The following is a 26262-nucleotide window of genomic DNA, read 5'->3' as shown; positions in this document are numbered from 1 at the left end:
TCATTCATAGATCACAGAGAACAACATTGCAAATGGAAATGGAAACCAAACTGAACAGCCCTGAGAACTTGTGATGAAGGGTGGTAAATAAATTTTAATTTTAAAGAAGAAGAAGAAGAAGAAGAAGAAGAAGAAGAAGAAGAAGAAGAAGAAGAAGAAGAAGAAGAAGAAGAAGAAGACGTAGTAGTAGTTTTGTTGGTGATATGAAAAATTACTTTGGGTCCACATGCTACAGAATGCATGTGTGTTTATCCCACCTTTTCTCCAAGATGCTCAAGATGGCATGCTAAGTGTGTTTCCTCTTTACTCTCACAACAACCCTTGGGGGTAGGTTTGAACAAAACATAGTAACTGGCTAAAATCACCTGGTAAGTTAGGGATGGGGGACCTGAAGCCTGGGGCCAAATGTGTCCCTCTCTATCTGTGCCTTGAACTCTACACAGCCCATACCCGTTCCCCAGCCACATTCCTCACCAGCCTTGCTTTGTACCCTCCCTGAGTGTTTTTGGCCTGGCTGGAATGTGTACTTACACTCTGGTAATGCTTCCTGCTTGCCTGGATGAGGATAGAGTGAGTGTATAGGAGCTAACCTGCAGTACATAGGTAAATTCACATTGCTCTGCCCACTTTCACATCTGTCCTCACCCACCACTGACACATGGCACCCGGAAGGCTTCCCAAAAGGGGATATGGCCCTCAGGCTGGAAAGCAAATTTACTTATGATTGTGAATCAATAGCCATTTGAACCCAAGTCTCCTCAACTTATTTCCAACCCTCTACAGTGTCTTTCAAACTTGGGTCTCCAGCTGTTGTTGGACTACAACTCCCACCATCCCTAGCTAACAGGACGATCATCAGAGATGATGGGTGTTGTAGTCCAACAACAGTTTGAGGAAACACTGCCCTAGCCATTGGACCATGCTGGCTCTCAAAGCAGCTTTGTCTATTCTGGGGCACAAGAGTTTTTGAGTGCTGCTTTTGTGATATCAACAGGCAGAAGGGCTATATTTCAGAAGAGCAGCTTTGCTAGACCCAGTTGATGAGGCAGTTAAGAATAAAAGAGCATAAGAGTAAGTCTTCTGTGCCACCAGTGGACAACCAGATGCCTATGGAAAGCCCACAAGCAGGACATGTTCTTGTTCATGTTCTTCAGCAACTGCTATATAGAGGCACACCATCTCTGATCAGAGTAGCTATTTGCCCTATGCAAAAAGACTCTCTAGTCCAAGCCCAGCTTAAAGGTAAAGAACCATAAGAAGAGCAAATAGTTACCTGACAGAGATCTAGATCTAGAGATGTCTATTATCTAAAGTGCCTATTAGGACTGTTTTATAAGGACAGGCCTCTATTTGAATGTGTCCTTTGTTTGAAGAGCTATCCAACCCAAGTCAATTTCAAAGAACAGTAAGGAAGGGTGAGCAACAGCCTTGTAGCTGTCCTTCAACCATTAGAACCTGGATAGCAGATTACACAGACAGAGGTCACCTGAGAATCCTCCTCATTATGGATATTTCTATTTAACTAATAGCATTTCTTTCTAGATCTGCATCTATGCAATAAATTAACACATTACAGCAAATCTAAACGTTATCCAATCAGAGATCTCATGAAAATCCATGTCCACTGTTACCTTCAGTCTGGGTGATGTTCTTCCTCTGCTTTGGCGGTACCCACATAAGTGGTCCTACTGCTCAGGGGTGAAATGGTAAGGTGCCATCTCTTCAATCCCCAAAGCCTCACCAGTGGTGGTGATGGTGGTGGCTTCTGATGAGATCTTGCCAGAAGCCACAGCTGCATGGCCCTGGTGGCAGGGGCAGGCAGGGTGCCCGCAGAGATGCCACCCTACAGGATTCCACCTGAAGTGGGTCATGAGTGAGCCAGTCTTCCTACCGCTGATACTAGAGGGTATTCCCCCCCACCATTGGCAATGCAGTAACGATAAGGAACACCTGCTGGCTTGATCACACAGCTGTAAAAAAGGTACAGAGCTTCATGCCACATAAAAAAACAGTACAGCCCATTTGGGAGATGATCAGTTTTCAGGAGTACCACAGTGATGTAATGTGGTTTCCTTGCCATGTGTTGGCTTTCCTTTTACCAAAATGTGTGAACAAGTTATTGAGCCACCACAATAGCTTCCTCCACTCATAAAAGACCATCTGCCTTTATCAGCCCATCTGCAAGATATTAGCAGCACGGACAAATTAGCACGACAAGGAAGATCATCTCTGGCAATCTCTGTTTTCCTTTTATCAGTTAAATTCTTTAAACCGACCGGCTAGTACAAACTAGCTGGACTTTTGTGAAAACAGACGTACGTACAAATATATATAGCCATAATTTAAACAAAAACAATGAAATGGAAAATTGGGTTTTCTGATGATCTTTTTAAAACCCCAAATCGTATACGTACAATATTCTAACAGTTTGTACTAAGTGGAAACTAAGTTCATGAAAAATTGCATTGGTTCTGGGTGAGACTTTGTGTATGTGTGTTTCTGTTCCGCACTGTATGAAATGTCAACTGGTTTCTCCCCCGCAAAAAAGTTGGTTTTCGTTTTGGCCTGAAAAGGGGGAAAGTTTGCTGGCTTTTGTTACCCAGCAAGTTTATTTTAAAGATAATCTCGTAAAACCTAGGTCAAACGTACACACATCTATTTCTATAAAGCACAGTTTTCCAAACTGTGCGTCATGACACATTTGTGTGTCAGCTGCAGTGTGTTGGTGTGTCACACGAACGCTCCCCGGGGCTGGAAAGGGGTTAGTTTAACCTCTGGTTTGCTAGTGAAACTGAATTAGTGTGTCGCAAAATGATGCATGTCTAAAAAGTGTGTCACCAACATGAGAAGTTTGGAAAGCTCTGCTATAAAGTATTATGCTTATCAGCAAATGCATTCGGAAACAAATTAACCCCTTGACAGCCATGATCTTGTTTAAATTACCCAAGTTCCTCAAGCTAAAATGTTTCATGAAAGGAATAGGGAAGTGGGATACTAAGAAGCTGGAAGGCCCTTTGTTCTCTCTGTGTGTCTGGAAAGAGACCAGCACTAAGAAATCCAGAGGTTATGCAAGGTCCCCTGCTAGACGTGGCAGGGGAACAAAAATGGATCTAAAGGGCAGAGAGTGCTGAAAACAAGTAAAAGAAATGAGGCAGACATGCCTTGTTATAATACATTTTAACAGAAGACGCTTTATGAGGAGTGCAGTTGTTAAATGAAACCAAGTACATGGGAAATTGCACTGGTTCAAACATTACATCAGGCAACTCAATTGTTCTAATATAGCTTACACCAGGAATGAGAAACCCTTTTCACCCTGAGGGCCACATTTCCTCCAATGCAAACTTCCAGTGGCTGCTTGCCACGGGAGGGGGGGGTGCAGCACAGAGGCAACTATTAGCTTTTTACAATAGCCCTACCATTATGCAACATCACACTGCCCTGAAGCCGCATTTTACACCACAGTGACACCTGCACCCATATACAAGAACTGCACATTAAAATCTTTCATGCTATGTTCAACACAAAAGCAGTTTCAGTGAAGGAAGCTTGTAACAGGCAAAGTGTTTTCCATTGGCATACTGGTGCACAGGATTAAGTGGTCCTGAGTATGCACCATTAAGAGTAGAAACAGTGCTCTATAGCATGGGTAGGCAAACTAAGGCCCAGGGGCCAGATCCAGCCCAATCGCCTTCTAAATCCAGCCCGTGGACGGTTCAGGAATCAGCGTGTTTTTACATGAATGGAATGTGTCCTTTTATTTAAAATGCATCTCTGGGTTATTTGTGGGGCCTGCCTGGTGTTTTTACATGAGTAGAATGTGTGCTTTTACTTAAAATGCATCTCTGGATTATTTGTGGGGCACAGGAATTCGTTCATTACACCCCCCAAAAAATTTTTAGTCTGGCTCCCCACAAGGTCTGAGGGACAGTGGACTGGCCACCTGCTGAAAAAGTTTGCTGACCCCTGCTCTACAGAATCAGCATCCTCCTAGTTACCTATTCTCTTTCCAGCAATAGCTAGCCCCATGATTCCAGAGAATCTCCAAGCAGATCATGTAAGCCTCCCAGCTTCTTTCTTCTTTGGCGATCACTCGTAGCTGAGTAACATTGTCTTCCATAAACATGGTTTTAACAGTGAGTCCATAAGTGACTGTGTAGGCCAATTCTGGATCCACATGTCCTTCCACAGTGGGGACATAGGTTTCCAGGCAGGAGTTGACCATGGTGAGGTTTGCCAAATGTGCCTTCCTCTTAGCTCGTTTCTCCTTTTCGCCCTGAGTTCGTGCTTCTTCAAAGTCTTGCCTTGGTAAAGGCTGGTCTCCAACTGAAGCGCTTGCAGGCAAGTGTTTCCCAGTTATCAGTGCTTATACCACTTTTTAAAGATTTGCCTTGAGAGCGTCTTTGCTTCTTCCAGTACACTGATATTAGTTCGCCTGTCTTCCCAAGTGATGTGTAAATTTTTCCGGAGACACCATTGATAGAATCTTTTGAGGAGTTGGAGATGGCGTTTATAAGTGACCCATGTTTCACTAGCATACGGTAAATTTTGTAGTACAGTATCTTTGTACTGTAAACAAGCATTTTGGTTTCCCTGAGAATGTCCTCAAACACTCTGTGCTTCAATTGGGAGAGTGCTGCGCTCACAGAGTCGCAGAGCTCAAGCAATGCTGCATTTCAGCATCAATGTCAGCCCTTATAGAAAGATAACTGCCCAGGTAGGGAAAGTGATGGACATTTTCCAAAGTTACACCATTAAGTTGGATTTGTGGTGCTGTGGAGGAGTTGTTTTGTGCTTGTTGGTGCAGCACTTTGGTTTTTTTTTAAAAAAATTGAGCAATAAGTCAAGTTTTCCATAAGCTTCTGTGAATATATTTAGGATGGTTTGGAGGTCATCCTCTGAGTGTGCACACACTACATTGTCATCAGCATAGTTATGGTAACTGTAACCCCCCCAGCAGCTGGTATTCAGCAGCATTCTGCCATTAAACATGGAGGTTCTACTTAGCTATCATGGCTGTTGATGAATTTGTCTAACCCACATTGTCTGAAGAAATACTTTCTATTGCCTGTCCCAAATCTACTGTCAATTAGTTTTCTTAGGGGGCCCTGATCACAGGGAAGCAGGGAATTATAGGAAATGAATAAATAAATTTGGCAAATGAGTATTTAGTATTCTTTGGATATAATTGCCCCAACCTGCTATTGCTTCCCAATATTTTATTTCTGAAAGTTTACTGTTCTTTGGAGAATGTGGTATGTATAATCCGATCACACTTAATGAGCTTTAACCCAATGGTAAGTTGATTCTCACATTCTCCCTCTGCACAACGTCTGTTCAATAAATAGCAACACCTAGGGCAAATTTATTCATGTGTGTGTGTGTATGTTTAACATGGGACTATCCAGACAATTTTCCAAAGAACCTATCAACTTGGATCAGCATGGGCTCAACGCTTTCACAATGTCAGCACATTTTTCAACCAACTTTTTCTTTCTTTCTTTCCAAAAGGAGTCAGAAACAAGAACTGGATTGCACATTCTGCCATCGAAGCCAGGAAAACAATCTCTGTCTCCGGAAATGAGTTAACGTATCAGTAATGTCATTCAGCCCTCTTGGCTTGTGCGTCTAGTCCTGAAATAAATTCTGCTTAATCAGCTACAGCTGAAAACGCAACACAGACCCATTACTGTGCTTAGCTGTGCCAGGTGCCTCTAAGTAACACCAGTATAACCTGGGGATCTTCGCATGCCGTGCGATTGGTCTAACAAGAGCAGCCTAGATCCTATCTGGAAACGTGCGGCCCTTGATGTCTCTAAGGCAAATGAATGAAGGAATCAGATCTTTAAAAGTGTGCGATTATTCTGAAGAGGGGGTGGGGAAAGGAAATGAGATGGGGACCGTGTGGCTGTTCCAGGGGTGCTTCCGCCACACTAAGCATTTAGGGTAGAATTGCCACAACTGGTAGTAGCAGCTGGTGTGGTGAGGCAGAACAGCCTCTCCGCACCATTGTTGCCTGCAGCTTACCTGGATGATACTAGATGATACCTGGTTTCACATGCCTTTCTGCCCCATGCCAGTACCATCCAGGTAAGCTGCAGTGATGCTGGTGATGGAGGGCAGCTGCACCCCACCACATCAGCCACTGTGGCTAATTATTTGTTCACTCACATTTTATAGTGATCTACCGGTAGATAACTGGACGTTTGCGGTAGATCACTGGTAGATCATTGGGTCCCCCAAAGAAGCTCAACAACTGTGGCCCCCCTAAAAAAGCACATCATTATACCTCCTCCCTGGAAAAACTCAACAACTTTGACCCAAACCCCCCCAAAACGGGCCCTCTTCATTCCTAAAAAAAGCTCAACAACTTTGACCTGAACCACAGAAAAGGGGGTAGATCACTGCCAGTTTTTAACTCAGTGAGTAGATCACAGTCTCTTGGGAGTTGGCCACCCCTGTTATAGGGTGTCCACACTCCAATCGCTATCGACATGTATTTTCTCTGTCTTCTCTCGACCACAAAAAGCCTGACTTCTTTTCATGAGGATGGAACAGCACAATCTTCGCCGGTGCAGAGGCCCTTAATGCCATTCCGACATCTTTTTTAAAGGTTTTGCTTTGACGTATTAGGAGAGTGGACCTATCACACCTCGGCACAGGTTCATTATAGCATTTGTTCTATGCATCATTTTGTGACCACAGTTTTGTTTAATCAGTCTTTTAGCTATTGCTAATACGCTTTTTGGATAGACCATCATTTCCATCGCTATTGAACATTTTTGAAAATAAAAATTAAAAACGAAACGAAACAGATGCAAAGGGTATTAACACATCAGGCTTCAGGCAGCTCGGTAATTATGCATACTGATAATCTTAGCATTTTCTCCTTTAGATTTCCTTTACAGGGCTTCAATATAAAGAGAAAAACTCACTCAAAAGGTCCATAATCTAGAGTACATCAGGAATGGAGGGCAGGCATTTTCCTTTACACTTCAGCAATCAATAAATGCTTTCTGTATTTTCTCAAATGAGCCCTTTATCTTTTGTTCCCTGGTTACCCTTAGTTTTTGTATTAATTTCGCTAGAGAAAATAGCTTTAAAATCTTAGGTCGAACTTTCAGATTATTAAAAAGATTTACAAGAAACCAGTCTCTCTCCCCCCACTTCCCTTTCTCTCTCTCTCTCTCTCTCTCTCTCTCTCTCTCTCTCTCTCTCTCTCTCTCTCTCCATATATATATATATATATATATAAGCAAGTGAAAACAGTGTTTACAATAGCAACACAATCCACTATCTTTACCGCAGCTAGTTGATTGGGCAAGAACTGGGACATTAGCATCTGCAGATACAAGTTTCAAACAAAATGCAAAGGGCTGTACAATCAACAAAACTGAAACATTAAATATAAACATTAACATTTAATAGGTCCCAAAATAATATGCTGACATCTGCATAATACCTAAATCAACTTTACTGCAGCGTTGCCTATGGTAATGTATTAACAGAATATGACCCATGGGACATTTGTAAAGCTTTATTGAACATTGACAGCATCAATGTAAATCTGGGTGAAGAAACGTGGAAGCTGTCGTTTTATATAAAGCTGGTTAATGTCTTTTCATTCAGATATATTTCCATAATTAGCACTGCTAAAATACAAAGAGATTACAGCTGATGGTATATATGGTATTTAATATATTTTCAAGTTTATTTGTTCTCCATCACTATATCCAAGGCAATATCATTTGTATGGCTGCTTTGCATTCGGCTGTAGGACGACATGCCTCATATGTTGCGAACAGAATTTGTAAAAAATTCTCAGTGATTTATACAGAATGGCAGACTTTTTGGTTTTTGGTTTTTGTTTTTTAAAAAAGGCTGCCATTCTATATACAGTAAATCACACCATGGTATCTGTATGCACCACTTTTTATCACGAAAGTCCATGTCTGCTTTCAAAGCAATAATTTATTCTTCTTAACTTGCTTTCTTTTTCCTGATATATGTTTCTATAGGCTTTCCTGACAGGAGAGAAATGGGAATTCAACAAATCTATCACGAAGTGTTTTGATAAGCTCTCTTGTTTTATGATTTTAAATTAAATTAAATTTTAAAAATATATTTATACAAAACAGTGTGCATATACGGGGTGAGTCTTTTAAAAGAGGCCCCGTGGATACACACACACACAATAAATTAACAGCACAAGGCTATCTATGCCTCCTTGAGTGCAATGAGGTTTACTCCCACAACTTTGTCCAGACCCCAGAATCTAGCTTTGACCAAGACATCAAGTCAGAGGTTGCAGAGTCACTGACTAAGGAGTCAGGCTAGGTTCCTGTACCTGAGTCCAGTGCTGGTGACCAGGGCAACACTCAACCCAAAGCTTATAAGGAACAGTCCACTAGCCCAGAGCCAGAATCCTCAATGTTGCCTTCCCCTGACTACATTCCAACCTATCTTACCAGCCCATACCAGCGATGGGTATAGGGGGGCACTAGGAGCTCCAGCCCCCTGAATATATTGAGGGGGCTGGCATCCCCTGCCACTGGGTGCCCTCCATGCACCCCAGTCCCACCCGGGAGTCAGGAGGGGGCTGGGACAAGCAAGAGCGAAAATCATATTCCGCACGTCCTGCCCCTGCTGGGCACATGCTGCCGGGAGGAGGCAGACCATGGAGCCTAGCGCTGCGCTGCACCTCCTCTTCCCCACTTGATGCCACAGCGGCAGGATGCGTCACATGACATCACGTGCTGAGCCCCTCCAATGTGGGGGGCAAGTCTGTCTAACACTGGAAGGAGTGCACCACACGGGATGCCAGAGAACGTTTATCTGTTGGCCAAAGTGTTGGCCCTCTAAGGACTGTAGTTCTCACAAAGGGGGTGAAGCCTTGGTGGGGTAGACAAGAAGCAGAGGCTCAAAAGGAGCACATTGTTCACTCCACAGTGCTGCTGTTTTGGCCTATAAGCAGAACTAGAGCAGAACATACCTCTAGCAGCTAGCCTAGATGGGGTCAGTCCAGGGTCTGAGTATATTCAGGATGCTAAACTGCGTGGGCAGGGGCTGCAACATGCAGGTCAGTGGCTCACCATTCAGAACAAGCCACACACAAATCCCAATGTTCCTAGTTTGAGTCACCGTGCAGCTTCTGCCAGAAAACCATGGGTGCAATTCTGTAACTTTACTTTCACTGCTGAGTACAAGTTCTAGTGAAATAGGAACACCAGGAACTGGCTCAGTGCTGCCTAAATTGAATGACAGCAGCTCTCTACAGTCTTTCGCTACCTGGAGATGCTGGGGGTTGAACCAGGGAGCTTCTACATGCAAAGTATCTCCTCTGCCAGTAAGCAATGGCTCTTCCCTTCCATATAATATGGAATGGTTCCTATAAAAGTCAAATGGAGGAGGATTGTCCTACCTGCTCATGAATGGCCCTTTGGATGCTGAACAATATTCTGTCAAGTGGTCCGTTGACTATCCTTCCTTATAAACCTCAAAATTCCTTGCACAGTAGGCCTACTCCTGCACTGCAGAAATGCATTTCCCCAATAATGATGCATCAGCACCTATTTTGCTGGTAATGATACACCATCCAACATGGGCATTCTTCCAAACATGTCACACCCCTATTGCTGCGGGGAGCATGACACTGCATGCCAACATGTGTACTACTGGGTGCTGTGTACTACTGTGTACTACTGAAAGTAGCTTGGCATATTAAAAACCTAGAGGAAGAAATTGCATTTTTTTTTTTGCAAAAAAAAAAATGACTCATACTCCACAAACGCCTCCAGGGATGGTGCTTCATCTTTCTGACTCTGACTGCGGTTCACGGGAGACAGTATCTTGGAGACAGCAATCAGAAATGTATTTGTATGTAATTAAACATGACAACCGCCTAGAATTGGGGGGCAGGAGCATTGCGTTGTCAAGGACAACCGCTTCTGTCATACAAATGAACAAGAAGGGATCACATTGCCAGAAATCCCACAGGCTGTCAATGGGCTCCAGACTGGCTGTGTTCCCACAGGCCCCATAGAGAGTTGAAACCTTAAGAGTCTGGTGCTCTTAGAAAGGCTGTAAAGGGTATGATTTAGTATCCAAGCACAACATTACTAATGGTATCCAAAACTCAATGCTAAAATTCAATTTATAAACCCTATAACTTCTTAAGAAAGAACATTTCTAGGAAATGTAATGGGGAGAATATTGCCTGGAGTTGAGAAAAGATGATTGTCTGTCATTAGCCCAACTTTGTTTACTGCCCAGTTGAGGGAAGTGAATGGTTCAGATGGGCATCTAAAAAAGCTGACAAAGAGATGAGTGGCCATTCATAGATGAGTGGCCATTCAGGGGTAGCCAATGTGGTGTCTTCCTATATCTCTGACTATTGGCCACAGCAGCTGGGACAGAAGGGAACTGATACTCAAACATCTGGGGAGGGCAAAATGTTGGACACCCTGATCTAAAGTCCTCTAATGGGAGAAATACAGAATAATGGCGATGATTCAAGCAATATATTTATGAAGGCTCTTTTCTAAGTGCTCAGACACTTATCCTTTACATTTTACAGCAATCCTGTATGGCAAACGCCATGTCCAAAGATCAACTCCAGCAAAAAAAAAAGGTAGTAGAAAGGTGTCTTGATTGCAGTCAGCTCTTGTTTTAGTCCTTCTGGCTTGGTACATATGCACCATAGTGGCCATGTGATGACTAGGTTTATCGCCACTGTTGGGAGGCAATATGCCTCTGAATACCAATTGCTGGGTGGAAACAATGCTGTTGCACTCACACCCTGGTTGCAGGTTTTCCATTGGCATCTGGTTGGCCGCCATGAGAGCAGGCTGCTGGACTTGATGGGTCTTAGGCCTGAACCAGCAGGGCATTTCTTATGCTCTTATGCCAACTGGTTGGGCTTTCCTAGCATGCTCAAGACAGTGTGTGTGTGTGTGTGTGTGTGAGAGAGAGAGAGAGAGAGAGAGAGAGAGAGAGTCTGTGTGTGTGTAAAGGAATTCATCTGTGAACAGGCTAACACCATTACAGTTCATCCGTGTGGGCTCAGTTCCTGTGCTCTTGCAATTTTAACCATGCCTCAAAATGTGTTGGCATTCCTTGAGCCTTTTACAATATTGATTTGTTTAATATATTGCTACTCCCAGGGCTCTTAACAGCTAAGATAAATACATTAACAATGCAGTAACATGCCATTTACAAATGAAATTTTTTTAAAAAAATCCAAGAATGGAATGGGAAAAACCCATAAAATTCCAGCAGCTTAATAAAACCCACAAACTCTACCACCTATTATTTAAAGAATGGGAAATTAAAAATAAAAGTTTTTGCCTACATAAGACATGCATAGATTGAGTGTCATGTGACCTGCCTTCATGTGATCACCAGCCACTTCACCCTTTGATATGGGGTAGAGAGTACGCAGAGAAGGGCCTCCAATGTTTTTTGCATGATGAAATACTATTCCACAGTGGGCTATTTGCTAGTGTTGTTCATTATAGACTGGACTTCTACTTTGGACTGTGATTTTCTCAGTTTGATACTACCCTCCGGTCCCATTTGCATTAAAAATGTCACTGCAAGTCAAATCCAGAGGCAAAGGTTCCCCACCATTGTTCTAAGCGCACAGAAATGTACCCACATGAATAGCACAATCCTATATATAGGCACTACTCAGAAGTAAGTCTCACTGAGTTCCATGGGGCTCACTCCCAGGAAAATGAGCACAATCAGGATTGCACCTTAAGGCACCATGAAACACACAGGTATCACACACTTCAGACACTGAGGTGCTTTTTCAACAGTGAGAACTTATTATTATATCTTTAACCAAAAGACAACAACACCTTGGCTTTTAAGTCTGTGTAGGGTAGGCTGTTGCAAGGTAAATGAAAGACATAAAATTCTTTTTTTGGTATAAAGATGCTTCAAATCCTGTCCTATGAGCTCAGTGTCTTCTTAACTCTGTACAAAGAAAAGGCTATAGTCCAGGTATGATATGAGTGGATATTTAATATTACCACCTTCCAGTTTTGGACTGCAAAAAGAATTAAAGCCAAATGTTAGCATCCACATAAATAAGATACACATATGTGGTATGCAAATCACAGACCATACTGAGAAACTATAAAAAGAGCAATTGTTTTCAGGAAAATGTGTATTTCCCCCACCCCTCTCCAGAATTTCAACTTGGTAGGTATTGCTGTATATATTGGGTTAGTTGGACCAGGTCCATGGAAATGTATTTTCCATATGAGACTTCATGGTTTAAAGAGCAGGGGGGTTACATTTATTGTGTTTTGACTGGAAGTGTATTCATGTATATGGCTTTCGAGAGGGATGGGGCTGCCCGTTGTTAAAAAAAAAATGAAGGGCTAGCTTGTGTGCTTGAATATATGCATACAGTGCAGTTTGATTAATGGGTAATCTGGACATAATTCCTTTTTGATTAATTTTAAAATTATAATAAATCTAACCTGATGACATGCTGGGAGAACCAGTAATTTGGTAAATGACCTCCCATACTTTGTCAATGCTGCAGCAATGGAAGGAATCTGATCTGAACTTTTTCTTTACAAAAAGTAATGGACTCCTCTAAAAATAAAGTGACAACAAATATTATAAATAATTGGTTGGCTCCAACAGAGCCCTTCTGTTTGTAGAAGGGCCTCTTGATCTGGTGGAAGTTCCAGGGAATTGAAAGGGGGTTTTTAATTTTAATTTTTGCAGATTCCCAAATACCCTGATATTCTCCCAAATCTGCTCCACATGTTTGGGGGGCTGTGGTGGGTTGCATCACCAGATGTCAGGGATTGGCTGGATGAGGAAGAATGGTGTGTGCTGCCCACCTAAGAGCCCCCCAGGGAAGGAGACTTAGACTCAGGACAGTGGTGGTGGGACACAGGGCATCCATCTGCGGGAGGGACAAGCTGGGAGATACTAGAAGCAGGAGTTTGGAGTGAACATGGGGGAGGGGGGCAGAAGCCATTCCAGGACAGGGCTGGGTGCCAAGAGTCTCAGTGCGAGTGCAGACTCTGACAGAGAAGAGGCAGAAACTGCTTCTACCGTACTGCTCAGCATTTGGACAGTCCAACTGTCTCTCCTCTTCCACTGACACCCAGAATGTGAAGAGTCCTGCACGTTGCTGAGACAGACAGGTCCAGTGGGGAAGCCCTTCCCCTTGCTGCAGTCTATGGCTGCTTGGGAGGAGTTGAGACTGAGGAGGCTAGAAAGGGAAGGAGGGGTTCCAGCAATGTCTTCAGCTAGGGGAGACTAGCCCAGGTGAACTCTGTTGTGTTTTTACTTTTGTGAATGAAAGCTAATTGCATTTCATGTCTCAAGTCCTTTTCCCTGACTTATGGATGCCCTGCAGTCTCCTGACATCCCCTTGACACCACCCCCATGCCATTCAAGAAGGAGAAGGAGAAGAGTTTGGATTTGATATCCAGTTTTATCACTACCCTAAGGAGTCTCAAAGCGGCTAACATTCTCCTTTCCCTTCCTCCCCCACAACAAACACTCTGTGAGGTGAGTGAGGCTGAGAGATTTCAGAGAAGTGTGACTAGCCCAAGGTCACCCAGCAGCTGCATGTGGAGGAGCGGGGGAATCAAACCCGGTTCACCAGATTATGAGTCTACTGCTCTTAACCACTACACCACACTGGTTCAAGGAGCCTCTGCTACCTGAAGTTCCTTGCATTTGTGGAAGAATTATTCCAATGATGGAAAGACACCCTTGGGTCCAAAACCCCAAAATTCCACAAACAAGCTCCAAAGCTGCCAACTTGTTATTCTCTTGTTTAGACGTCAGGACAATCATTCACCCTCTTGTCTGAGAGTCGTGACAAAACACGTTCAGCATTCTCACCGGCATGCCTGCCTTTCTAGATACAAATGGCCTTTGTGGATGATTACTCCATCTGGATTATCTTACACTGAGTAGACATCATTACTGCCTAGTCTCTCGGTTTGGCAACAGGCGTACATACTGGAGTGCCTCCTCTTAATAAAAAATACCCCCTTCGCATGGGAAAATGGCATATTTCTGGCTCATGTTTTCCCCTTTTAAGCCTGCCAAGCATCTAGCACCACCCCCAAAGTCTTCCCTCCTTCTCAAATTAAAGCATCCTCTTAGCCACATTTCTGGACAGGCTGAGGTGCATGGAGCTCGAGACAGGCAATGGCACTGTCAAAAATGAAGCCACAAACACCTCCTCTCTCAGCCAGTATTTCCAAGGCAAATTCAATTATTAATGTTCTGGGAACATTAAAAGGCCCAAACTTTTGGAAACTTGGTTGGGGAGGGGGAACTGTGAAGAAGAGTAATACTGTTCAGTTAAAATTCGTGGCAAGAAATTATGTGTTTTAATCACTTCAGTAGCTTATTTGCATGCATTCCACTAAGTTGATCCGTTAAAACAGGGGGAAATTATTTAAATTAGAGAGACAGAAATTTAGCAATCTCAGGTGCTAAATATAAAATTTCAGGTACTTCTCAGTTGCTTCCTGCACTCATGACCTGTTTTCAAGGAGAATAGAGGACAATTACTACTGAAATGTAACATTCTTAAGGGGTCTTGTGTTGCCGTAAGAATTACGCTGTGAATCTTGTAACAGAATGAAAGTAGCATTGGGTATACGACACTCCCCCCCCCCCCCAATTCCTTATTAACTATGCTGTTGCTTCTGTGTAGCGTTTCAGCTCTAACCGCAGCTCAAATAATTTATGGAGAATATAAAAAAGCGAAAACAAATAAATGGAACAGCATGTACATCCAGAAAGGCAGCGGAAACTTTGCATTCATTTGTCAAAGCTATGCAGAAAAGAAAAAGAATAAAGGGTTCTGTCGGAGCATACGCCACGCTGCCTAATCAAAGCTCTGCAGAAGTCAAAATAGTTTTAGAGATGGATAGTATTTGCAGAAGCTTCAGTTCTGGATGAAAAGGCACTGTTGATTGAAACTACATCTCCGATGGGGTATGCAGGTTTGGGAGCCTCCCATGCAATTTAGAAATTAACTGCCAACATTTTCTCCAAAATCTAACACATGCTTAGAAACGATCCCCGCTTGTAAGGCCTAATGCATGGAGGACTGTGTCTCTTGCCCCCGCCCACAATGCTGCATGCTGCACTGACTCCACCCCCAACATCCATTCCTTAAACCTTGGTATCTGCATCGGAGCATTTTGCTTGCAATCAGGTTAACACACCTATGTGTCCCATGCCATTTCAGACCAGTTGGTGCCAACTTGGTTCATGCTGCCAAGGTATAGGAAATGAGGTTCCCAGACCTCCAGAGCCAGAATACTGTGTGCTGGCTCTCCTTGTAAACTGTTGGGGGATTTTGGCAGAGAAAAGCAAGTTCTTTTCACCCGGAGAGGGTCAAGTAAACTGGACACCATCTCAAAGTCCCTGCTTAAGTGTTTTCCTGAGAACCCCAGAATGCCCTCCTGTCTGAGGGCTGTAGGTGATAGCAGGAAGATGGTGGTAGCAGCAATTAATGGACAGCTTGAGGTGTGACTGGCCTACTTCTCAAGGCAGTTTGTGCAAGGAAGGGCATAAGCAGGCTCTCCTAGCCACCCTTTCCTTTACACTGTTCGGAACATGGTTGCCAGGGGACAGAAGAAAGGTCATCTCAGGAGTGGCAGGCAGAGTCCAGCTTCCTCCTCTCCGGAAGAGGATTGCAGTTTGTGCACATTGCAGCCTTTGCTAGTCTCTTAGGCTCCCCACTAAGTCATTGAGCTGTGAACACATGTCAAGATTTCTAGAAAAAGCTGCAAAAGCTCTTCCGCAGTTCTGCGGCTCTAATTGGTCAGCCCTCAGGAAAGAGGTTTTGCACCAAAATGGACATCTGAAACATCTCAGCAGTCTACTGTTTCAGATGGTTTGTCCTTCAACCCAACCTTGAGGTTCTATAATATTCATAAACTTAGGAGAGGTGATTCATCTATTTATATCTGCCCTAAATGGCACCAAGCCTGAGATCTGAAAACAGCTAAGAAACCAGCAGTCTTGAGTAGTATTGATTTAAAGTTCTCATTTCAACTCTCCACATTTTCCAATCAATCTATTTTTCTTTTCTTACTTTTAGTTACACATGGTAGGTAGCCTGTGTGTAATTTACAGCCTCATTACCCATTTCATAATGTGCCTACTGGGAGCGTGCTCTGCAGAGAATTTCTCCTCTGCTGCCCGTCGCCGCCACCTCTAACAAAGTTGGCTTTGAATTTGCAATGACTTCTTGACATTCTTCTTCCATATGTACCTGTTTAGCTTAGCCAATAAAATATGTCGAGTTTTTATGCTTTTTCATGCAGCTGTCATTTTTTTAAAAAAACGCACACAACTTTAAAATAAAATATAGGTGAATGCATGCTTTTTGTTTCACCTTTAAGCTTAATATTGGAGTGAAAAGCTGCAAATGTATGGAAACAGTAAGACCTTGAAGATGTGTTGCTAAGATGCTGGGCCTTTGAAACGGGGGCTTCTGGTTCAATCTGTTGCACAGTAGTAGCAATACTTACCAATGGTGGAAGAGCATAACTGCAGGTCGAAGTTAACAGCAGGAACCAGGTGACACCAGAAGCAAACAGAGCTAACAGAATTCTATCTGATTCTCTACCTACTCAGAAGGAAGTCCCAGTGAGTTTAATGGGGATTACTCCTGCTGAACGACATGCTCTAGGTCAGCCTTTCCCCACTTTGGGCTCCCAAATATAGTTGGATTACACCTCCCATTATCCCTTATCCTTGGCCATGTTTGCTTGGGCTGATGGAAGTTGCAGTCCAATAACGTCTGGAAACCCAAGGCTGGGAAACTGCTCTAGGTCAACAGTCCTGACCACTGCTGTTTATTCGTTTACCACTTTGAAGGTGCATATTAAAACAGAGTTAAAAAGATAAGATGCAATAAAGAACCGACCAAGCATCAGTTAAAAGCCCTAAACGGCCTCGGTCCTGTATACCTGAAGGAGCGTCTCCATCCCCATCATTCAGCCCGGATACTGAGATCCAGTGTCGAGGGCCCTCTCGGTAGTGGCGCCCGCACTGTGGAACGCCCTCCCATCAGAGGTCAAAGAGATAGACAACTACCAGACATTTAGAGGACATCTGAAGGCAGCCCTGTTTAGGGAAGCTTTTAATGTGTGATATTTTAATGTATTTGATTTTTTTTTTTTTGGAAGCCACCCAGAGTGGCTGGGTACAAATAATAAATATTATTATTATTATTATTATTATTATTATTATTATTATTATTATTATTATTATTATTATATATCAGACATCAGTCAGTATAAGGGAAGTTTTTAATGGTTGACGTTTTACTGTGCTTTTGTTCGGAGCTGCCCAGTGTGGCTGGGGCAACCCAGACAGATGGGTGGAATAATAATAATAATAATAATAATAATAATAATAATAATGATGATGATGATGACAGCAAACTCACAATACTGTGTGTACAAGAATAAAACAAAGCTTTCCCATATAAAGGGATTAAGAAATGATCTTATGAACCCAACATCCTTTGAGCTTTGCTTATTATGCTGCTGCTGCTGCTGCTGCTGCTGCTGTTTTAATCTGAGCCAGGCAGGGCTGACCTGATTCACATTCAACGATCAACTGGACTGGTGGTTTGATCATACTTCAACAGCGGCTACAAGGCAGTGTCCTCCACCATCCCTGAGATCAGCAGGCTGGTTTAAGGATCACTAGACATGCCACACTGCACACACAGCTCTGTCCTCAAACATCCCATGGCCACTCCCTACCACTCAAGTTTGAAGTCCAAAGTGGTCACCTTTACCTAATGGCAGGACTGGCTCTTTAGCCAGGGATGAATGTTTCAGATCATCAGCAAGTATGCCACAACACTGGGACTAGGGAAGGAAGGATCTTTCCATTTAGGTCCTCTCAGTTTCTAATTTTTCCAATCACAAATTCAGTTCTCTAAATTTTGCAGCAACTTGCGGTATTTTTGATAAATAGGAAAACCTGAAAATTCGCCAGTATTTTACTGTGAATGAAGCATTTTCTCGCAAAGAGAAAACATACTGATGGAAGCAGGGGAGGCAGCAGCAGGAGAGATGCAATATAAGCCAACCAATATTTTATCATGCCATCAGAAGAAAAGGACAGGAAAAGCATGAAGCTAAGCAAAACAAAATGGAATTAGTATTGGGGTTTCTGCAAGAACTCCCTCCCATGATATATGCTGTGGGTTAAAAATTGCCATTAACATTCTGAAAACAAATTTCCCTTTCATGCTTAGTCCAATAGTTTTCTCCAATGAAGCTTTACAGCCTACTGTTATGGAAAAACAAAACAGACTTTTTAAAAAATTACTAACCTTTAATAAAAGCCATTCTTCCAGTAATTATATAAGAATCCCCCTTCTCTGCAAAGAACACTTACAACAATAACATTTGTCAGCTAATTTGTTTGCAGACACAGAGTAGAAATCTAAAAATTCTTGATTTTGTTATGGACACACAAACACACACTGGTTTTGGGTTTTTCCTTTGAAAGGCACACGGTTTCATTGATACCTCCTGGGCATCCAATGTAATGAAAAAGTAAAACCTATAGAAGAAATAAACAGCAATATTTTTTTAAAAACCACCCTCAGCTGTTTTGGATGCTTCTAAATAAGATAAACAAAACCTGGAACATTTGGCTTATCCTTGAACTGGAAGGTTACAAAGCTTGAACATTGAGGCTATCCAGGTTTGGAAGAATGCACTCTATCATCCTGCCAAGAAAAGGAAGGTAATTCACAGAATGCAATTTTAAAGGATTAAATAAGTTTCCTTTGAGAAGCTTCACAACCATCACAAAACTTCACAGATATTACTGTACTGCTGTGGCAGCTACACTGTGCAGCGGCTACCTTTTTCGCTCTGCAAATGTAGGCTACATGCCAAATTCACTAAAGCCAAATTTGTTGGTGGTATTACTAAATCCTTGTCAGACAACTATTCTCTCATCGTTTTCTCTCTGTTCTCGTTCCAGTGCTTCGTGTTTTGGAGAAGTGGGGGGTCATTTTTCAGTAAGTCTTCTTCAAAGTTGCCATTGGCCTTTAGAAGAAGTCAGAGTCGTCAGTGGTTTGGATAATGGCTGATGTCTCTTCGTAGAGGAAGCAGGCCCTGGAACAGCTTTTAGGTTGGGTTGGGAGAGGATTATGATCTTCTCTATTACAGACAAAATGGAGCCAAGCTGAGCGACGTCTCTCTTTGGAAAAATCATCCAGATCATTGGCAAAATGTAATATTCCACAGCTACTGTGCATGTGTTCAGTTTTGCTAGGTTTCTCTTAATGATCTCCAAACCCAAGTGTTTTGTTCTTCCTCTCACTTTCTCATTTAATCCAATTTTCCCATACCAAAATCTCTGAAGCCTGTGCAGGGTCTATCCATGTTCTTGACATATGCACTACACAAAAAATTATACCTGGTCCCAAATAACAGTGAATCCTTTCAATACCAGAATTTCAGGTGAGAACTTATTCTAGGAAGAATTTAATTAGTAAATAAGAGGGCATTGATCAATGTGTCTTTCAGTGCAGTTTGCACTGCACATGTCACCATAATAATTTCTCAGTGTGATGCTTGCCTTGCGGAAAGTTATTAAGACAATGTCCCCTGGGTCAAGGGTATACAAGCATATGGCAACCCAAGGATGAAGATAGACCTTGGACAGAAAATTCACATTCTCTTTCATCTAAAGCAAGGAAATAGCTAGTGTAAATGAAGCCTTAGATGGCTAGATTCCACAATAAAATTTCAAGTGAAATATTTCATTGTTCCAAAATTTTAGTTTGCCACATGCTCATCTAATAAATCAAAGCTGAATTGGTTGGCAAGCTTATTGGGTTTTTGTAATCTTGGCAAAGGCTGAGCTATGGCCAATTGCTTGCTAATAGAGCACATTCATTGCCCACAGCTTAGATAAAAGGTTCCAACCTCATCACTTTTAGCTTACCAAAATGTGAAACCACCACCATTTATGAAAAACAAGTATATAGCCTTTTTAAAAAAAAAGAAAAAAGAGAAAACATCAACTTCACTATAGCTAAATAACATAGCATAGAGACCATTCCTCTTCCCACCCTACAATTAAAAGTTACGTTAAATACAGGTGAGAAGTTAGTTTTAAGTAGGGCTGCAACATTTAACTGAACAATCACTTAAGATTGTCTTAAATCGTTTTGATTGATTAAAAACATGTCTCTGATAAATCAGAACTTCAAGCTGTTTATTTCTAAATACATTTTCCAGTGCTTTTTTCTGGGGGGAGGCAGGGGCACGCATACACCAAAACATTTTGTGAATCTTTGTACTTTTGTCCATTTACTGTATTTATTTTTCCCGATTTGAAATATAAAATGGTGATTTTCTTGAGTCAAAATGAGATTACCCCTAAAAAAAAAATTTAGAAAAAAAACACTGCATTAAAAAAAGTGAGTGGAAGATGATTTGGAAATTATTCCTCTTTATCTTCCAGAGGAAGGAACACCTCTCTCAAGATGCAATATCATGTTGTCATTTTCTTCAGAAATATAGGGTGGTATCCTACTAACACATCATCAGTGCAAGGATTCTTGCTTGTGCAACAAAATTTCCTCCACTCTCTTCCTCCCTTGCCCCACCTACATCTGTTCCAGGGGTTTGCCCAACCCTCCAGTGCAGGGGTTTTTTTTGGTGGGGGAATCAAATGACTTTCAGCTAAGACTATCACCAAAAGTCCCATTGAATTTCTGGTGGGAGGCCTTAAATTTTAGACCCATTTTCTCACCCTGCTTACCATAGCTGCAGCCTAGGAATAAATCATACTTGGAAAAAACATGCTGAAGCTCTTGTAGGAACAATGAACACTAACACCTTACCCCAGCTGTCTACAATCTGAGGTACAAAATGTTTTGGACTATGAATCCCATCATCCCTGACCACTAGCCACACTGACTGGGGCTGCTGAGAGTTGTAGTCCAAAACATCTGGAGGGCACCAGGTTGGGAAAGGCTGCCTCACACAGAGGAGGCATAGGGAAAGAAACTAAAACAACCATTAGAGTAGGCCGGGTATTCACGGCAGAAGTCTGCCAGCAACAACAGGGCAAGGAGGAAACTTAAAAGGTGAGATATAAACAAACCTCATTTTTATTATATTTGGGTTCTCTGTTAAAACATCCTGGCTGTGATTTCTTTCCACTTACATTTTAATGGGGTAAACTATACCATGCTTTGGGTGCCATGGGTTTATGACCCAAACCCATGAAACTTGAAAATGGTTAGCAATGTTCCATGCATATATCATATGCCCATAGAGAAGAAAATGTATGAAAAAAAAATATTACATCGGACTGTGAAAAAGAAGAAGGTCGCAGGAATCTAGTTTTGTGTTTGTGGATCTTTCCTCCGATTCTGCATGGATTCTGGCATGACATTTTTCCACCACAGGTGTTATTCCTTGGAGGAAAAGCATCAATCAGAATTAACCCTAAGAATGTGTACAAAAAATAATAATAATGACTGCATCCAAACCACCAGGAATCTTGCATGTGAACAAAACAGAAGTACCGGTAGTTAGGAATCCATGGACAATAGCAGGTAATTACAGTATATCATGGTATATTGCTTTCTTTCTTGTAAAGCAAAGCTCACTCCCTTTTAAAACTTGACAATTTGTTGCATTTACACTATACAGTTTTACAGAGCTAACATAAAGAGAGCCAGTGTGGTGTGGTGGTTAAGAGTCGTAGACTTGTAATCTGGTGAACTGGGTACGTGCCTCCGCGCCTCCACATGCAGCTGCTGGGTGACCTTGGGCTAGTCACACTTCTTTGAAGCCTCTCAGCCCCACTCACCTCACAGAGTGTTTGTTGTGGGGGAGAAAGGGAAAGGAGAATGTTAGCCGTTTTTGAGACTTCTTCGGGTAGTGATAAAGCGGGATATCAAATCCAAACTCTTCTCTTCTTCTTCTTTTCAGAAAGCCAATGAAATGCACTTGGAAGGTCCCAAATGCACAGATACAAAAGAACAGTAGAAGCAGCTCATTTATCAATCAACCCGTCTGCCTTCCCTGGAAAAAAAATCACCTCTATAGAAAGTGATCTCCTGGATTTAATTTAAAGTGTAATTCTGGCTAAGCATTTGGTATGGGCAGGCAAAATAAATTAATAAATAAACCTGGCGGCTGAAGTGCTGGCAATGCTGCATTACTGGGGCAAATGCATGGCCAATATATAATATGAGAAAAAGCACCCGTATTTAGAGCTTCCCTGTTGGCTGCCTGTTGTTCCACTTACCCAACCTTTTGGCCTATCCACTTATCCACTCCTTTCTACTAAAAGAGCACATCAAGCTTATACTAATGCAGCGTCTCCACGTGGCAACTTAATGCATCAACATGCCAGCTCCCTTGTGTGAGGTGCATTGAAACCAGCTGGGAGCCATAAAGAACTCAAGGACAATGGTTTGGCAACCCATCAGATGAACTGAAGCAGCCAAGCAGCCGACAAATGCTACTGGACAAGGCTTCAGACACAAAACAAAGACATTTTAAAAACCCTAAATTATGCTACTCCTTTTCTAGACTTTTGTGGCCTATGTAGCAAAGCAGAACTTTTCCAAAGTCAGTTGCTCCTTTAACTAAAATGTAGTATTCCTTTTGTTCGGTGCAGCCAAAATAAGCCTTTCCACAGCGGACATCTATTTTTTGGTGTCTATGACTGCAATCCTAAGCATGCCAACTCAAACATAAGTCCCAATGATTTCAGCGGGGATTACTCCCAGGTAAACAGGGTTAGGATGGCAGCTTTATTCATGTTAGATTGGCCTTACAATCATGTTGGCTACAGAGGTCCCAATGGAGAAAGGTATGATCCATTTTTCACTTCAATGGTGCTTCAGCTGACAACCGTCTATGGCCAACGCAACCTCGTATAAAAACAAAACCCCTTTTTGATTTTTTTGCAAAACTCATCAGTAAATATATTTGCTTCATTTGAAATCATGCATCGTAATCTTTCGCAAAGCAGCATTTCCTACGCTCAGCACTCTCCCACATCCTGTTTTAAATTGGGAGAGACTTGACTATATTCCTCAATGGTTTGGGCACTGCGTTTTCATTAATGGGTGTCAGAGCACATGATGGTTAGACAAGGCACAGAAAGACACTTCCAGTGGCTCGTTCCAATTAAACAGCAGCAGCACAGTAAGAGACTTGCAGTCAGAATTTATAAAGAGCCAATTCCTGTGTTAGCCGAAACAAGTTCAAGTTCCCAAAACAGCCCAATGAGGACTAAGCGTGCTCAGTGGATGAAGAACACTGAGTGATTGGAGGGGTGTGTGTGGAAAACAACACAGAAGAGGATGGAGTGGAGGAAATAGAATCCTGAATAGAAGCTCTCTAGTCTCTGCACTGCAAAATCTTGTTGCAGTTCCTACTTGTCGCCACTTAAAACATCCTGGGTGATGACACTTCCGGGTGCTGTGTACAAAGGAGTTAAAAAAGAGAACACTTTGCTTTGTTTGGTACTTCTTATATGGCTTTATTACCACTAGTGTCAACTAGTGACATTAACTATAACTGCACTTGCTTTACAGTTCACCTCATATACAGTAGATCCACAACTTACATTTTGGGTAGCAATTTTAAAATGGAGACTGTACTGTATTTTGTTATTATCCTGGCCAACTAGAACCCCTTCAAGGCAGCTAACAGGCTACAATATGATGACACCAAAACAATATAGTTAACAAATTAAATTTAAAAAACAAACAAACCAAACTATGAAAATTAGAGCAGCATAAAAAGACCAGCAGCAAAGACGAAAGTGCGGGGGGGGGGGTGTTTGCAGCAAAATGAAGGAAATGACTCATTCTGTAAAGTAAAGGCACATGGAAACAAGATGGTCAATGCTACAGTACACGTCCAAACTTCAACAGAGGGCCAAGGAAGCCTCTTGGAATAAGGACTCCTATAACCATGAATGCTTAGTTCAGGAAAGGACTGTCACTCATTTAGTGACTGTCTGTATCCAGCTCTAACTTGAGAACAAGATCTCACTCTGGAAATGTGCAAATTTTGAGAGTGGGGCATGTGACAACAATTGATATATTTATGACAATATGAAAAAACCACACATTCTTTAAGCAGATTAAGATGATTGGGAGCCTCTTGCTACTGCTTAAAATGGATGGGGAAGTTATGGCTCCATAAATGTTGTTGGTCATCCCTGACCACTGGCCATGCTGGCTGGGACTGATGGGAGTTGGAGCCAAACAATGTCTGGAGGAACACAAGTCCATCCACCCCTGACTTAAAATTTCACCACATGATAGCAGAACAGCAATCTCCATCATCTCCAGGTAGTTTTGGGAAAGACCCCCCCCCATCTGACTCAGTATATGCTATCTTCCTATGTTCACAAGGTCCTGCCTTTCATATACACTAGCCATACATCTGATACAATGGGCCAAAGTTGGCAGAAGGATCTTGTTACTTACCGGTACATTAATAATTAGCAATTAATGTATCTTGACCATTTGGGGAACTTCATCTGGATTTGCAAGACTTGCAGCTGTAATTTGCAATCATGCTCATACAGGGTTAAGGAGGGAAAAACTGGTTTGAGGATTACAGTCCAACTCATTGGTACATCTGAATGAAATAACAACTTAAATGGGGTTGGCATGCGCACTGAAGCTGTGGTTAATGTGCTGCATGCCATTGCAATTGGTTTTATTTTTATTTTACTCTTTGGAAATCTGTTTGCCTGCTTCTGTGAAATGATCTTTTACAGCGCAGAAGCTGAAAAAGAAATTTCCATGAATTTCAGCAGGGTTATTTGTACAACAGCAGTTGTATTTGTTCAAGCTATAAATGGAATAGCCTAAGTAAAAGCCAAGGGCTTCCTGGAGCATTTCATTTAATGCACAGTCAATCGAACAAGAACCCCCCGAAAGGTTCGGCAACTTGTTTTTATACCTCTTATAAAAACATAAAACACAAGAAAATCCTTAGTTTTCTTCTCAAAGTTAATAACCGCAGGGGCTTAAGTATAAAAGAAACTAATTTTAAAAATAGCCTTAAAGTATCTGCTGTTGTTTTTCTTCAGAAAGGTTCCCACACTGTTATGTACTGAGTTGAATAGGATCCAAACTGCAGCAGGCTGATTGGTCCTAGAACAATAGGATTGAGATTGCAGCAGTCTGACTGGTCCCAGAACAATAGGATTGAGATTGCAGCAGTCTGACTGGTCCCAGAACAATAGGATTGAGATTGCAGCAGTCTGATTGGTCCCAGAACAATAGGATTGAGATTGCAGCAGTCTGATTGGTCCGCAGGAGCCACCCAATCCAGCTCCAGGTGGAAGTGAATCTGCACTCTGATTGGCATACAGGAGTATCCCGGAATTAGCCAATCACGTGGGGCCCATTGTGTAAATAGTGTATATAAAGCAAACGTTTTGGGGGAACTACAGTCCTCACTACTATGAGCTGAATAAAGAGCATGAAATTCACACTCGACTCCGAGTATCTTTCACACACCAAGCTAACTAACTTATTGCACTAACATATTGGTCTGCTGAGATACTTACTGTAAAGCTGACCTCTGATGTTCTACTGGTGTTGCTGTTTATCTAAATCAGGGATGGGGAACCTGAGTTGGCCATACTGACACAACAGACAGGAGACAGAATGGACTTGTAAGGGAACGTATGTGGAAGTGGCACAGGCTGCGAATTAGACTGGTTCGTTCATCCCTAATTTTAGTCACATCTGCACCATGCACTTAACGAACATGGCTTCTTCCAAAGAACCCCAGGAACTGTGGTTTGCTAAAGGTGCTTGGAACTGTGGCTCTGTGAGGAGCAAACAGCAGTTGCCAACATGATTTGATTGAAACCTGACTGTTATAGTGATATAAATATGCTTCAAATGTATGGCATGGGTGTGCTATGAGATCCAGCACATACAATTATCAGTCACTAGAATGGGAAAATGTTCTTTATGGGAAACTGCTTGTGCCAGGTATGCATCTCATTCCTTGTGATTAATTTTCCTAGAACTGCACTTATGATATGTTACATGGCAGTCAGAGAGAGAGAGAGAGAGATTGCCCAATATTGCTTAAATGCTAAAGCTTAATACAAGACATATGAGCTGCATTGAGAAATACAGAGATCACATAAAGTAATTTATGATTAACAACAGATGGGTTTTTTTAAACAGCTCTTTGCAGTAAAAGT

Source organism: Lacerta agilis, chromosome 5, assembly GCF_009819535.1.
Source record: "Lacerta agilis isolate rLacAgi1 chromosome 5, rLacAgi1.pri, whole genome shotgun sequence".
Lineage (NCBI taxonomy): Eukaryota > Metazoa > Chordata > Lepidosauria > Squamata > Lacertidae > Lacerta > Lacerta agilis.
The sequence above is the reverse complement of the archived record's forward strand: the minus strand, read 5'-3'. Positions refer to the sequence as shown.